Genomic DNA, 17,436 nt, shown 5'->3' with positions numbered 1-17,436 from the left:
ACGTAAATGTGATATTTCAGTTTGACATTTTTAATACATTTGCAAAAAATTCTAAAAACCTTTTTTGCTTAGTCATTATGGGGTATTATGTGTAGATTGATAAGGGGGAAAAAAACAATTTCATCCATTTTAAAATAAGACAGTAACATAAAGAAATGTTGAAAGAGTCAAGGCGTCTGAATACTTTCCGTATGCAGTCTGAATACTTTCCGTATTCAGTCTGAATACTTTCCGTATGCAGTCTGAATACTTTCCGTATGCAGTCTGAATACTTTCCGTATGCAGTCTGAATACTTTCCGTATTCAGTCTGAATACTTTCCGTATGCAGTCTGAATACTTTCCGTATGCAGTGATGGGTCATAATATTTTGTAGTTCAAACCGTTTTGATAGCTGGAGCCACATTTGTAGGAAGAAAACAGAAACCGATCTGTTTAGTACAACTTTGGTCTAGCGGCTACCGGAGTTCACTGGCGTTAATTGTTCTGTTCTATGAGCCAAACGCACATCCTTTTTTTTGTTTCTCTCGAGACCCCTTTTTTCAAATCAGGCGACCCCACGTGGGAGTTTGGGAAACGCTGCTGTAACTATACCTTTCTTCTTATGTAATCATATAAAGCATGTATTTTCAAGATAGCAAACATACAGTAGGTCATCACAGGTCTGTGGAGATCTTCACAATTACTGTAATAATTCTGTACAGAATCTTGAACGGCATTGATCCCTTGCACCATATACATTTAATGTAATCTCAACTGCATATCTCAACTGCAATCCAATTCATTTGGTTCTGCTATTAGACGAAGCACAGTGATAACACATTAAGCTGACATTGTATTCCCATTTGAACTTTTTGCTGTGATTTTATAGTTGAAAGCATAGTGAAATTCAACTAACTTTTCACTGTCTTTTTGAGTTGGTGAATATAAGTATCTCATTCATCAGCATCCCATCCAAATATGACCCAATGATCCACTAAAATGATGTAGTGTGCTCAGTGGGAGAGGCCCACATTTATTCATTGACTGATCTTGTCTTATGCTGTATATTTCCTTAACGATCTGTTGTAGCTTTCGGACTGATGTAGACATAGTGGCACAAGCGCCTCAAAGAGGAACTGACCAAGGCTGCAATGTCCTACTTGCTGTACCCATGTGGATCATGTCAGCCTTGCATCCAAACCTTGTCTAAACTACTACCTCTCAACATCCTTTAGATAAACCCTATAAGTGACCACAAATCAAATAACTCTTATCTTCTCTGGTGTGGCTGTGAAATGTCACCCACTGTGGGTTTGTCTGGTGACAACTGATGTGTTTCCTGGTGGTGGTGGTCTACCTCAGGCAGGAGTGAGTGCCGGAGGGGCTGAAGGGAGCGGCTGTGAAGAGCTCCCTACCTACCAAAGGGAGAGAACCCAGTGACCACAGCCTAGAGGTCAGCCACAGAATACACTCCTCACCCTTCTCCTGTTTTATTCACCACAACAAAGAAGATGGGTAATAAACTGTGAACGATGCACTTTGGGACCAAATATCGGCCTGTTTGACAAAGAAAAACATCAGTCACTATCCCCCAAAATGTGAGAGTAATATTGATATTAATGACAAACATCCTTGTGGAATAATGAGCATAAATCTTTTGGTTATAGTCTCGATAATACATTCCGTCAAGATGGGGTATGTATCTGTGACGTTCACGACCAGGAACCAAGGTCTGCTTTCGATCACCGACATTGTCGCGCGCTACAGTGCAGGCATTTGAAAATGTGCTGAGCTCAGCTCCATTTGGACTCTAGGCATTCTTGAGGAGTGATCAACGCTTCGCGGGACCAGGGATGGATGGATGGGGAATGTGAAGGGAGCACAATTTACGAGGAGAGGCGATGGAATGGTCTGCGGTCTGCATCTAAACAACGTTGAAACCACGTTTCCCTGCAGCTCAAAGCCACAACATTAGCAACTGTCTGGAAACTTGACGATTACAATCTAGAACTCTGCAACCTGGTCCTGAACTGTGATTCAGGAAATGGGGACAGTTTCCATTTTTTAGTATGTCTGATAACATACAGATCTCTCTATGTCTCTATGTCTCTTTTTACTGATTCTGAGATACAGATGCAGTAGGCCTATCGCCAGTGCATGGCGCTTCCACGAGCTTGATTGGGCTGTGGTTTCAGGCTCGCTTCGTCAGTGTAGACAGTGGGAGACTTCTTAGAGGCTATGACCTCTAGGTCAGGAGTTCATCTCTCTCCAGTGTTTATAGACGCCACGTCTCTTTAGGAACTGATCTGCAAGGTAACCCGTCACGTTCAGAAATTCTATCCAGTGGATTTACTATGTAGACCTGGTTGGTGTCAAAGTCTTTGAATATTTTTCTCACCTTAGATTTCAGGTTCCTCATTGGAGGGATAAGATGACGTCTGGCTCCAGGGCAGGTACAAAGATGACTCTGGAACAGCCTGAAATGTCAGCACTTGTTTGGCCTGTGTTTGTTGACTGCGTAGTGTTTGTCAATAGTGACATAAAACGCATGCGTGTCTATTCTCGTGCATGCGTGTGTGCTTGGGCACGTGTTTGTAAGCGAGAGAGAGACTATGAGCATGCATCAGTATATGTGCCCAGGAGGAGGGGGGGGGGGGCACACACAGAGGTCCCCTGCCGTGCTGGTTTCTACGGTGACCTGAGAAAGGCTGTAACCAGGTCCTGCTCTTTCTCAGGCCTGATCAGCGTACTACCACAAAGGAGGACATGTGTTCAACCCCCACCCCCACCTCCCGCCCCCTTCCACTCAATCCGACCAGCGTGGCCGGACACAGGCAGCCAATAAAACCAGGATTAGGAGGGCGTCTACACACACTGGGTTGTAGCGGAAAACGTTTCTGAACACGCCCAACTACGCCCTCCCCTCACACACTTCTTTTCTTTCATTACTTCTTTCTGTCTCTCTTTCTTATACCATCTTTCTCTCTTTGTTTAATTTCGTTCGCTCCCATTTTCTCCCCTTCCTCTGCCTCTTTCTTTCAGACCCCTCACTCTGTAAGCTCTTGACACAATGGGGTGTTCAGAAATTACTCATTTTGCCGGGGCAGTTCAGACAATTCTCAATGCCCTTCAATGCCCGCCTCCCCCTGTCATCTGTCTTGCCCTGTTATGATAATGCAATGTGCTCCATCACAATAACAATGCTGTGTGTGTGTGTGTGTGTGTGTGTGTGTGTGTGTGTGTGTGTGTGTGTGTGTGTGTGTGTGTGTGTGTGTATGTGTGTGTGTGTGTGTGCGTGCGTGCGTGCGTGCGTGCGTGTGTGTGTGTGTGTGTGCGCTTCTACATGTGTTCCACAGAGATAAAACTCAATGTCTCTGGTTTATTGTTTCACTCCAGAACAATGCAATAATGTTTGGTTTGCAATATGTCCCATCTGCAAGGAAACCTATCTTGTGTTGTGTACTGTCATGAATGTCTGGCGTACCCTACCAGTGGGCCTCTCTGCATCCAGAGACCGCATCCTCATCCATCTGCTCTGGCTCCCATCTCCCTAACGCTGTAATGCTAACGTGTCCTGGAAATGGGAGCGTTTGGATAATATCGCCGCAGCCTTTGTCAGGGACTTTGTAAGCTGGGGACAAAGAGTGACAAGAACTCTCCCCCAAACAAACCTTTTTCATTAGAGCAGCAAACACTTAGTCCCTTAGCTATGCAGCAGGAGCCTCTATTGGTGTGGGAGGCCGAGCCACTGTCACACAGGGAGGGAAGAAACCTTAAACCCTCGGCTGGCGGTCTTCAGCCGGACACTGAGCCCAAGCCTAATTAAAGGGCACTTAAGCCCCACAATGAGCCTCCGTGCAGGTTTGAGGGCGGCGGGGGTCTCAGAGTGGAGGGGCAGTATTCATGGCACTCGTAAACAAGGGGTATGAGACAGAAACAGAGAGAGAGAAGAGAAGAGGGGCTATGTGAGAGAGAAGAGGGGCTATGTGCCAGAGACTTTGTTCACACAAGATGAAGAGTCAACAGCCAGCCCTCTTGCTATCCCCCTTAATAACCACCAACTTCAGAGGGCCCTGTGAACACAATGTTTCTCCCACTCCCCTCCTCTTGCTCTCAATCACTGATGGGACAATGAGGGAGCCCACCCTGCACCCCCCCCTAGTCCTCTCACCCCCCCCGCCCCAAACAGACACTTCTTTTATTGAAATTCTTTGGTGTTTTAATCCCCAGCTTCCTCCAGGGGTAATAATGGACTCCCTGCGACAGCCTTTTCCAGCACCAATTGCTATCCTCCCAGCCCAGGTCACAAATCTACTCCTCCTCTAATGACAGCACTATATGCCTTCCCAGTCAGTGAAAATAAGCTATAGCTAGCACTGTAGCATTCAAAAGTCAAATTAAATGTAATCTTAAATCAATACAAATGAGCTGATGAGTTATTCAAAGGTTGATGGGAAGTCAGAGCAATGTGTAATTGTCCAAAGTTATACAGTTTACTCCAGTAACAGTGTCATGTTGTATTTCAAGGTGATGCTACCTCAGAGCCAATAGCAAATGTGTCCTTACAATCTTGCAGTGACCAACCTTTGTTTTAAAATTGTCTAAACTCCGGCTAGTTTTAGAATTCAAATGACAAGGTATTGATTTAAGTTGTATTTTGTCAGAAGGAGACAGAATGTGGAGTTGGGCAGAGACAGGAGGCAGTGGACAGGAGACAGGAGGCAGTGACAGGAGACAGAGACACGAGGCAGTGGCAGTGGGGGGGGACCCCTAGTGGGAACCCCTAGTGTAGTGGACTGCATGAACAATGAGCATACTACAGTACCCAACATCATGGGTTTCTGTTACATTATCATACGGCTTATGATGACTGTCCAACATCCCTGTACTATCACCTTTCACATTTAACTTGACTACATGTTAAATTGGTCCTCATTGCAGGTGTATCATTCACTCCCAGTCAAAATAGTCCCTAAGGGGGAAGCGACTAGCTGGAAATGTGAGGATGGTGACATCTACTGGTCACATAGGGTTTAAAGGTGGTACTGCGGAGGAGACTGTGGTAAAGGTAGATCACTGCTTATATCAATAAATAAGGCTCCTCCTATCATGACTCTTATGCTATACATTATCCATACTACATTATCAATACCAGCAGCAATATCAATAAAAAGTATACAAATTACTGTAAATGTGGGCTTTTTCCTTATTATTGTATTATTATATCAATAGTAAATGATAATAATTTTAGATTATAAATGCATTCTATCTCTATGGAAATCTATGGTTTATATCACAGAAAGGCCCTAGAGCAAAAGAGAGACAGTAATGCCAGAAGATAATCTAAGAATGAAAGGTATCTTATCATTAAAAGCTGTTATTACAGGCACGAGTCCTATTAAACAGCGTCATGTTACGTTTGAAAGCCTTACCTGGAGAGCCTTAACGAGAGAGCCTTAACGAGAGTGCCTTACCGGGAGAGCCTTAACGAGAGAGCCTTACCGGGAGAGCCTTAACGAGAGAGCCTTAACGAGAGTGCCTTACCGGGAGAGCCTTAACGAGAGAGCCTTACCGGGAGAGCCTTAACGAGAGTGCCTTACCGGGAGAGCCTTAACGAGAGAGCCTTACCGGGAGAGCCTTACCGAGAGAGCCTTAACGAGAGTGCCTTACCGGGAGAGCCTTAACGAGAGAGCCTTACCGGGAGAGCCTTAACGTAACGAGAGAGCCTTACCGGGAGAGCCTTAACGAGAGTGCCTTACCGGGAGAGCCTTAACGAGAGTGCCTTACCGGGAGAGCCTTAACGAGAGAGCCTTACCGGGAGAGCCTTACCGAGAGAGCCTTACCGGGAGAGCCTTAACGAGAGAGCCTTACCGGGAGAGCCTTAACGAGAGAGCCTTACCGGGAGAGCCTTAACGAGAGAGCCTTACCGGGAGAGCCTTAACGAGAGAGCCTTACCGGGAGAGCCTTAACGAGAGAGCCTTACTGGGAGAGCCTCGAGCGAAAGAAATGTGGTAGTGAAAGAGGAGGGGAAAAGTCTACAAAGACTTTGAAGCTTCAGTTGATCATCCACCGAAGTAGCCAGTTGTTTTAGGCCAGAAATGACATTTCCACCCACATCACACGAAATGTTTTTCAAACAGTAGCTCTACAATAAAACACAAAAGATATCCACAGTGGGCCGAAGATCGAGGCCCATACTTCAGCAGATATATTACATTATTTCAGAATTTAGTATGACAACAATGTTGTCACCGCTGAAAATGAATGAGGTGAAATCAGTGGCAATGACAGTGAATATATGTATGTCTATGACCGTTGAGTGAACATAAAATGAAGACGATCTCATTTGATTGGAAGGGATTGGATTTGATTGCTTGATTTTATTTCAGTGTCATACACCACGGGGCTAATTAGACACCAACAAAACAAAATAAATTTGACATAAGAGTCTTAACCATAGCATGATTAACTACCACATTGTCACATTACATTGATTTAGTTTGATTTCTACAAACAATACCTTGCTCCTTCTACCCCATCGAATAGGCCCTTTCTGAAATAGAATTCTAGCCTGTGCTAGTCATGTAGCCAGACCACATCAGAGTGAGCACTAAAACATGTACAAAAAAGAGCATGTCTCAGATTAGGATGTATGTCACCTACAGCACAATGCGCTTAGATCATGGCTGACTTTGAAAATAATGACACAAGTATACATATTCTTATATGGCCATGAGTAGAGACTTGATAGGAGTCTTTGGCACTGTTATGGTTTTTCCATTGATTTCAATGCCAGCTATGATCTCAGAGCATTGTTCTGTATTTGCATGTGACGGTAGATCTAGGTTTACATCTCTAACACACCGCTCTGTAACACCCAGGGCTATAAACATGATAAAATACCTTCTCATCTGGCCAAACACTCACCTTAATGCCACTCAACTTGGGGTACCCTTAGACAGTAGGTATCACATAACCACCCAGGTAAATGGAACATAGCTGACCCCCTAAGCTTTAGGGAATGGCGTTCCCTAAATTAGTGTTTGGACTTATCTGGGGATCTAGAACATGACACTCTTGATCTTCTTTGATTTGTGAGTCTCAGGCATCAACCTCGTCAGTCATTCTCACTGCTTCTACCCTAGAGGAGCCTCCACTATCCCACCACATAAAAGAGCCAAAGGCCTCCTTTTGTGCACAAATATCAAATTATGATTGAAATGATGTCAGAATTATCTAAAGAATGGAGCTAGACTATTTGTTTTGGTCAAATGGAGCCATTAGCAAAAATAGTTCTCTATTTGATAACACTGTTTTACTGTTGGCCTACATTAGTACTTATCCACAGTGCCTACAGAAAGTATTCATACCCCTTGATTTTTCCCACATTTTGTTGTGTTACAGCCCGAATTTAAAGAATGTGTCACTGGCCTACACACAATACCCCATAATGTCAAAGTGGAACTATGTTTTAAGAATTTCTTTACTAATTAATAAAAAATGTAAAGCTGAAATGTCTTGAGTCAATAGGTATTCAGCCCCTTTGTTATAGCAAGCCAAAATAAGTTCACAAGTAAAAATGCATTTAACAAGTCACATAATTCACAAGTCACATTACCTCCCCCAGAGCGCTTCGATGGAGAGTCGGACACCTGTCAGGCATTTCTAGATCAGTGTTCGCTAATCATCGAGCTGCAGCCCTCCTCCTTCCTCCCGAACCACTCTAAAATAGGGTACTTCATCACGCTGATGTCCGGGAGGGCTCTTGCCTGGGCTATGGCAGTATGGGAACAACAGTCTGGTCAGTTTGGAGGAGTTCGTGGCAGAGGTAAAGAAGGTTTTCGATGCGCCATTGTCCAGGAGAGGCTTCCCGGAAGTTTCTCCAGCTTTGGCAAGGCTCCCGCAGTGTGGCAGACTATGCAGTGGATTTCCGCACGTTGGCAGCGGAGAGTGCCTGGAACCCAGAAGTACTGTTCGACATATTCCTGCATGGAGTTTCGGAGGAAGTAAAGGATGAGCTAGCTGCCCGGGACCTACCGACGGGTCTGGACTCGCTCATCGCCTTGACCATTTGGATCGATGGGTGACTACGGGAACGGAGGAAGGAGAGGAGATTCGATTTCACTCACCCGTCCAAGGATTCCATCTTGCCTCTGAGGTATCCCAGAAGTCCCTGACGGCTCCATTGCCGAGAGAACCCAAGACCTACATTGAGGACTCCCTAGCTGCTGGGTTCATCTGTCCTTCTGCCTCCCTCGCCGTTGCAGGGTTCTGTTTCTGCCTGTTTCTTGCTCCTGTTTTCTAGTCCTTCCCGGTTTTGACTGTTCTGCCTGCCCTGACCCTGAGCCTGCCTGCCATTCTGTACGTTGCCTCACCTAAATGGATTATTAACCCCTGCCTGCCCTGACCCTGAGACTGCCTGCCGTTCTGGCCCCTTTGCACCTTCTCTGGATTACTGACCTCTGCCTGCCCTGACCCTGAGACTGCCTGCCGTTCTGGCCCCTTTGCACCTTCTCTGGATTACTGACCTCTGCATGCCCAGACCCTGAGACTGCCTGCCGTTCTGGCCCCTTTGCACCTTCTCTGGATTACTGACCTCTGCCTGCCCTGACCCTGAGACTGCCTGCCGTTCTGGCCCCTTTGCACCTTCTCTGGATTACTGACCTCTGCATGCCCAGACCCTGAGACTGCCTGCCGTTCTGGCCCCTTTGCACCTTCTCTGGATTACTGACCTCTGCCTGCCCTGACCCTGAGACTGCCTGCCGTTCTGGCCCCTTTGCACCTTCTCTGGATTACTGACCTCTGCCTGCCTTTGACCTGTCTTTTGCCTGCCCCTTTATTCGTTTCTTCGACACTGTCTGCATCTGGGTCATACCTGGAACCTGATAATGGGTATGCTTGTAATCGGAATGGGATATTTTTCAGAATAAAAAATAAATGGAATGCAGGCAAAATCTTAGAGGAAAACTTGGTTCAGTCTGCTTTCCACCAGACACTGGGAGATGAATTCACATGTCAGCAGAACAATATCCCAAGAAAAACAAGGCCATAGCTACACTGGAGTTGCTTACCAAGGAGACAGTGGATTGGAGTGGCCAAGTTACAGTTTTGACTTATCTCTACCGGAAAATCTATGGCAAGACCTGAACATGGATGTCTAGCAATGATCAAACAACCAATTTGACAGTGCTTGAAGAATTTTGAAAATAATAATGGGCAAATCTTGCACAATCCAGGTGTGGAAAGCTCTTAGAGACAGAAAGCTCTTAGAGCCTGTGTTGTTGGTTTTAATTCATTCCTAAGAAAAAATATATATTAATAGTTTATTACTGTGTAATTACCATTTACCATGTAATTTCTCAGTGACTACTTGGTGATTTATGCCACTTAATTACCCATGAAAAGTGCCTTCTCACTCCCATTCCTGTGACGCTGCAAGGGGGCGTATCCCCAGCTTTTCAACGTATTCCCTTTTAATTGGTCAGTTTTACAGATGTGATGTAAAGGCATTCATCGACGCTAAGAGCGACGAATAAAAAGATTATCCCAATTTTGGCGCTCTGAAAATTATGACGTTTTATATGAATTGTGCTGTGTTGCGCAAGACGAACAAAGTGGCTCTGGGTGGAACTGTTTGCTTGAATGTCGGGCTATGTCCTGAAGGATAACATTGCATAAAGACGCAATAAGAAGGTATGTGAATGAAGGACTAATCGAAATGATATAGCAGTCCAACCTAATGATGTAAATTTCCTAACCAGTGAAGGAGTTAGCGAATAAGAGCAACATAGTGATAACGGACTGAAGATCGGATTGAAGGCATTTTCTCCTGTAAGTAGGCTATTATCTATTTGTATTGACTTGATTTATTTATTATTATTATCATTATTATTGGAATACAGTAGTGCACGATACATTATTATTGGAATACAGTAGTGCACGCTACAATGTGTTAGATCATAATGTATTATTTCAATTTGATAATGGAAACTTTTGGAAGAACTGATGAAGAAAGTACAATATTTGAGTTGAATCAGACTGCCCTAGAAATATGATGGGTTATGACTATGTTGTAATTATTTCAGCTAGACTCCCTCCCCAAAGATACACACAACCTAGTTCACCACATTCCAACTAACTTAGACAAGCCTATAAAGGGACCCCTCCCAATAGGATCTAATGAACAGTACATGGATGGAACAGTCAAGCTGTACCCTTGTCGCATTGTTTGCATTACGCATAATGATCGGCATACCTATAAGGAATTATATCACACACCCTTCTGTTCTGTTTCTCATGCGGACGAGGAGCGTGGTGACTGTTGTGTTGACATCATGAATGTGGGCACGGCTCACAGCGAGGTGAACCCCCAACACGCGGGTGATGAACAGCCGGGGCATCTGGCTCTCCTACATCCTGGGCATCGGCCTGTTACACGTCATCCTGCTCAGCATCCCCTTCGCTAGCGTACCCATAGTTTGGACCCTCACCAACATCATACACAACCTGGTGGGTAGTGGGTGCCCTAGTAGGCTATGCCTAGGGGCACCAGTGAAACCTCACCACTGTATAACCTAAGTACTGTTGGTGGATGGTCCAGTCAGCGTTATCCACACAATGGTAGTCTCTATAAGCAAACTCCTGTACTGTCAATAGGAGAGGGAAGAGTGAAGGTCAATAAAGTCAATAGTTCATGGGGCAGTCTTGAACATTTACCCATTTTTTTATGGCAGTTGAATTGCTATAAAAGTTACAGAACAGTACTATGTCAGCTTACACACCCTTTCCTAAAATACATCGATTTGCAGTTGTAGGCTACTGAAAAATTCATAGAATCACTTTTGCCCATGCAATTTTAAATTTACAGTGCATTCGGAAAGTATTCCAACCCCCTAACTTTCCTCATTTTGTTACGCTACAGCTTTATTCTAAAAGGGATTTTTTAAAAACATGTCCCTCATCGATCTATACACAATGCCCCATAATGACAAAGCAAAAACAGGTTTTTAGAATTCTTGGCAATTAAAAAAAACAACAACTGAAATATCACATTTTCGCAAGTATTAAGACCCTTTATTCCGTGCTTTTTTGACGCACTTTTGGCAATGATTACAGCCTTGAGTATTTTTGGGTATGACTCTACAAGCTTGGCACACCTGTATTTGGGGAGTTTCTACCATTCTTCTCTGCAGATCCCCTTAATCTCTGTCAGGTTGGATGGAGAGTGTTGCTACACAGCTATTTTCAGGTCTCTCCAGAGATGTTTGATCGGGTTCAAGTCCGGGTTCTTAATGGGCCGCTTAAGGATATTCAGAGACTTGTTCCCGAAGCGACCCCTATGTTGTCTTGGCTGTGTGTTTAGGGTTGTTGTTCTGTTGGAAGGTGAACCTTCACCCCAGTCTTAGGTCCTGAGTGCTTTGGAGCAGATTTTCATCAAGGATCTGTCTGTACTTTGCTCAGTTCATCTTTCCCTCGATCCTGACTAGACTCCCAGTCCCTAACGCTGAAAAATATCCCCACAGCAAGATGCTACCACGACCATGCTTCACAGTAGGGATGGTGCCAGGTTTCCTCCAGATGTGATGCTTGGCATTCAGCCAAAGAGTTCCATCTTGGTTTCATCAGACCAGAGAATCTTATTTCTCATGGTCTAAGAGTCCTTTAGGTGCCTTTTGGCAAACTCCAAGTGGGCTGTCATGTGCCTTTTTCTGAGTGGCTTCTGTCTGGCCACTCTACCATAAAGGCCTGATTGGTGGAGTGCTGCAGAGATGTTTGTCCTTCTGCAAGGCCTTTATCATCACCACAGAGGAACTCTGGAGCTCTGTCAGAGTGACCATCGGGTTCCTGGTCACCTCCCTGACCAAGGCCCTTTTCCTCCGATTGCTCATTTTGGCCAGACGGCCAGCTCTAAGGAAGAGTCTTGGTGGTTCCAAACTTCTTCCATTTAAGAATGATGGAGGCCACTGTGTTCTTGGGGACCTTCAATCCTGCAGAATTTTTTTTGTACCCTTCCCCAGATCTGTTCCTCGACACAATCCTGTCTCGGAGCTCCACGGACAATTCCTTCAACCACATGGCTTGATTTTTGCTCTGACATGCACTGTCAATTATGGGACCTTATATATAGAGATGTGTGTCTTTCCAAATCATGTCCAATCAATTGAATTTACCACAGGTGGACTCCAATCAAGTTGTAAAAGATTCTCAAGGATAATCAATGGAAACAGGATGCACCTGAGCTCAATTTGGAGTTTCATAGCAAAGGGTCTGAATACTTATGTAAATAAGATACTTCTGTGTTTTATATGTAGTAAATGGGAAAACAATTCTCAAAACCTGTTTTCGCTTTGTCATTATGGGGTATTGTGTGTAGATTGATGAATGAAAAAGGCTGTAACGTAACAAAGTGTCGAAAAAGGGAAGGGGTCTGAATACTTTCCGAATGCACTGTAACAGCTAAAGCTTTCCTGACCAAGTATTCTGTGCTGTGTGTGTTGCAGTGCATGTACTTTGTTGTTACACTTGGTGAAAGGAACTCCATTTGAGACTCCCGATCAGAGCAAGGCCCGCTTCTACACATACTGGGAGCAGATGGACTATTGGTGTCCAGTTTACTGCCTCACGCAAGTTCCTCACCATCACCCCCATCGTCCTGTTAGGACTCCCTACAGTACCATACTCTGCACTGTTTTATACGTATATATAGTCTATTTACTACTTAGAAACCCTTTATAAAGTATAATTCAATGCAAAGTGGCTACATTGGTATTTAAGGAGGAAAAGGACTGAAAAGTGAAACCTATTCTTTAAGCATTGTTTGTTTCCCTGCTGTCCTTGTTAATGACTTCAGTGTCCCCCCAGCAGCCTCTTCCATCCAGTCTGTGGGCAGTGGGAGTCTGGACTGCTGTGGTGCCTGCTGTGCTTGCTGGCAGCGAAGGCCCTAGTCCTTCAGTCTTTCTTTGACCTACCCTTACTTTCTCTCCCTCCTACATTCTTCCTCTCCCCCTAGCTACATCCTCACCAGCTTCTACACCAAATACGACCAGGACCACTTTGTGGTCAACGCGGTCTCCCTGATGACTGTGCTCATTCTCAAGCTCCCCCAGCTTCACGGAGTCCCGATCTTTGGGATTAACAAGTACTGATGGGACGGAAGGGGACACCGCCATCTCCCTGTGGACTGTGAGCACAGATTATCAGGCTCCTTGCTGTGGCCCCGGCCCATAGGGATGCATGGTCCCGCTCTGTCTCCCAATGCTATTTGAGCACAAATGCTAAATGAAGCCTATGGGGGATACACAAGACAAAAACTGTAACACAGAGGCAGAATTGATTTACTGTAACTGTACAGGGCTCGGCTGAGTCTGAGTTCCTATGTGTTCCCATTGAAGCTGTGCTGTGGCGTTTATTTGTGGTTCTCTTCATGTCAGAGCTGTTTGAATTCACAGAGAACACTGCAAGGGAGGCCTTTGAGGACATGCAGTAGTATGAAATGTTTTTAGATCGAGTTACAACGTGGAGAGGAGAGAACTCTGAATCGTTTGGTCCTGAGAGAAATGAGACGGAGACATTTTGCACCCAGGGGGACATTTTGAAAGTTATGGCACTCCGCTATGGATGATGCCCTCTAGAATTACAACTCTACCTTTATTTTGCATCTGTTCCTCAAAAGGCTCATCTTCTCTTTGTGTCTTAAGAAAGCACAGATAGCTAGAGGGAGGGTTAGCTAGGGAGTTGCTCTGACTGTCACAGTGGACAGACAAGAGGGAACAACAGAATGACGGTTTGTGCTGTTTGTGCCGTCATTCTTTTACCAAAATTCGCACCTGCACTGTTCTTCAAGTAAATGTGGTTTTGTATCATTTTAAGTGTACATTTTTAAAAGTAGTCCTGGTGTAAAACATGTTAATGTACTACTTAAGTAGTTTTTTGGGGTATCTGTACTTTACTTTTGCTTTTACTTCACTACATTCCTAAAGAAAATGATTTACTTTTTACTCCATACATTTTCCCTGACAGTATATGTTACATTTTGACAGGAAAATGGTCCAATTCAAACTCTTATCATGTCACGTTCTGACCAGAATGGTTCCTTTGTTTTGTCTTTGTTTTAGTACGGTCAGGGCGTGAGTTGAGGTGAGGCTGTCTATGTTCCTTTTTCTATAATTTGGGATTTCTGTGTTTGGCCTGGTATGGTTCTTAATCAGAGGTAGCTGTCAATCGTTGTCCCTGATTGAGAACCCTACTTAGGTAGCCTGGTTTCACTTTTGAGTTGTGGGTGATTGTTTCCTGTTCTGTGTTTTATTTCACCGTTCAGGACTGTTCGTTTGTCGTTTTATTGTTTTCGTTTCAGTGTTCACTATTCGTATTAAAAACCAAGATGAACACTTACCACAGTGCACTTTGGTCCTCTCCTTCATACGACGACTGTTACATATCAAGAGAACATCCCTGGTCATCCCTATTGCCTCTGATCTGGCGGACTCAATAAACTCAAATGCTTCGTTTGTAAATTATGTCTGAGTGTTGTAGTGTGCCCCTGGCTATCCAACAATAAATAAAAACTAGAACATTGTGCTGTCTGGTTTGCTTAATATATATATTATATAAGTATATTTTAGCAATTACATTTACTTATGATTCTTAAGTATATTTAAAACCAAATACCTTTATTCAAGTAATATTTTTCTGGGTGACTATCACTTTTTCTATTAAGGTATCTTTACTTCTACTCAAGTATGACAATTGAGTACTTTTTCCACCACTGCTTGTGCATAGATTTGGTTTGTTGAACTTCGCACACATTTTTTTTCATACATTTTAAAGTGAAATATCTGAGTCTCAGAATCACTCTGATACCATGGAATTGCCCCTTAGGCTAATGCACAATACATTCAGGACTAATGTTAAAACATTTTTAAAAGTAAAACCTATAACGATGAGGGTTCAGGTTTTTGTTTTGTTTACTTCTTCAGGAGTTATGGGTACCCCTGCGGGATGGTTGATCTAACGTAGGCTAGCATGAGGTTGTAAGTAACAAGAACATTTCCCAGGACATAGACATATTTGATATTGGCAGAAAGCTTAAATTCTTGTTAATCTAACTGCACTGTCCAATTTACAGTAGCTATTACAGTGAAATAATACTATGATATTGTTTGAGGATAGTGCACCGTTTTGAACATTAATAAGCAAATTAGGATCATTTGGGCAGTCTTGATACGAAATTTTGAACAGAAATGCAATGGTTCATTGGATCAGTCTGAAACTTTGCACATACACTGCTGCCATCTATTGGCCAAAATCTAAATGGCACCTGGGCTGGAATAATACATTATGCCCTTTCTCTTCCATTTCAAAGATGATGGTACAAAAAAATACAAGAGAACAGTCTGTTTTTTGTATTGTCTTTTACCAGATCTAATGTGTTATATTCTCCTACATTCACATTTCCTCAAACTTCAAAGTGTTTCCTTTCAAATGGTACCAAGAATATGCATGTCCTTGCTTCAGGTCCTGAGCTACAGGCAGTTAGATTTGGGTATGTCATTTTAGGCTAAAATTGAGAAAAAAAAGGGGCCAATCTTTAATAGGTTTTTAAGAGTAGGCCTACATGAAAAAGCACCACTTTTTCTATTGTTGTTCCTAGACGTTTCCACTTCACAATAACAACACTTAAAGTTGACCTTGGCAGCGCTAGCAGGGTAGAAATGTAAAGAACTGACTTGTTGGAAAGGTGGCATCTAATGACAGTGGCATCCAATGACAGCCAATGTGTGTCTATGGAGATTGCATGGATGTGTGCTCGATTTTATATACCTGTCAGCAACGGGTGAGCTGAAATCAAAGAATCCACTAATTTCAAGGCGTGTCCACATACTTTTGTATACTGTAGCTGATGTTGTTGAATTATATTGGGTTTTTTCAGGTTTAGAGGCTACAGTTTTCACCTAAGGTGTTGTATGCTCTAATTTTAAAAAGCTTTTAAAGATCTACTGTATTTCTCAGTATTCGTATAAAGTAGTGAGAACACAATGGCACATAGGAAAAGTAAGAAATGGATATGTAATTTGCAAAGTTACAGCAGATGTATTTTCTCTCTGACTGTGAATATACCATAGTTTATTAATAATAGATTTGAGTTAGTACTTTAAACTAGTTTGATTTGTACATTGTTAGGGGGGGAATTCTGATTTATTTGCTTAGGTGATGCTTATTTAGAATCTAGTATCTGAACGTTATCAGAATGGTTTTGTCTAGGCTTCTGTCTGACAATATTACACGATTGTTCATTTGTTGAACACAACATTAAAATTCTATATTCATGTAATCAAGTTGTTCTGTCATTTTTTTTCTAGGCCACCTCTCATATTAACATACATTAAAACTTGTATCAGCTCACTGAACTAACACAGGATGGCAGCAAAGCTGTACTGAGGGGAAAATCCTTCAGTAAAGTACACTACTTGAATACTTTGTCCTGACTCCTAACACAACTACTGGCCAGCACTGACCAGCCAACGTCTGGGTAAGCTGAGCTTTTACCATGCATACTAACCAAGTCCAATCAGCACCATTTATTATTGCGTGAATCCACACTCTGTAAGATATGTGTCTGGCTTTGAATCTGTAATTAAATGTTTGATCAAATCCAGACATTCCAAATACAGCAGAAGCCATCAAATCTACATTTCCATCATACAATGATAGATTGTTATGAGACCAATAGAATATGCCATGTGCTGTATTTATCCTCTGCTACAGTGGTTCTTGCTTTAAATACACTTCTCTCCAGTAGAGGGCAGCAAATGCCTGTCACTGATCCTAATCTGAACAGACATTTCCCTCCTAAAAATAGAAATCGCCTCAAGGTAGAGATTGTTGGCCTCTTTTTATCTTTCCAACTTGCATTTTGTACATTTCCAAGGGTTTGTGTGGACTTGTCAGCTCACCCCAACCTTGTCTCTTTCATTGAAATTGCATTTGAAGATTGCTGTTACGGTATAAGTATAAGTTGTACATTTCTGCACTATATAGCTCAAATTTCTCTCTCATTTCACCCATTCTCTCACTGTTCATCATTACAGGACTCTTGACTCCCACATGCTTTCAATTGCTTGTTCATTTTCCCTATCTGAGAGCAGTGACCTTATATTCCCCTGGCCCTCCCTATAGTAAGCTCTTCCCATAGAAAAGTAATATAATATATTCTCTACAGTATCAGTCCGTGTCCTCACTCACTATCTGCACCTTCGTCTGCACTGTTGCCTTGGTGTCTGCACTGTTGCCTTGGTGACACTCAATCGTTTCCTGTGTCGTTGTAAGCTAAGTGTATGGTGTAAACCGTACAATTATTTCACAATGGAATGGGATTTGTACTTTGATAACATGTTGTCATACTGGCAAGAATAGCAGTGTGACACACCAGGCCAAACTGGCTTGTAAACTCATACAAA

The 17,436-nt window shown here is 43.2% G+C and overlaps 1 pseudogene; it reads left to right on the top strand.

Annotated features, from left to right (window-relative positions):
- Nucleotides 1–9,824: 9,824 nt before the first annotated feature.
- Nucleotides 9,825–13,972, top strand: LOC112224158 (annotated as a pseudogene).
- Nucleotides 13,973–17,436: the final 3,464 nt, after the last annotated feature.

The sequence above is a fragment of the Oncorhynchus tshawytscha genome, linkage group LG25 (genome assembly GCF_018296145.1).
Source record: "Oncorhynchus tshawytscha isolate Ot180627B linkage group LG25, Otsh_v2.0, whole genome shotgun sequence".
Lineage (NCBI taxonomy): Eukaryota > Metazoa > Chordata > Actinopteri > Salmoniformes > Salmonidae > Oncorhynchus > Oncorhynchus tshawytscha.
The sequence above is the reverse complement of the archived record's forward strand: the minus strand, read 5'-3'. Positions and strand labels throughout refer to the sequence as shown.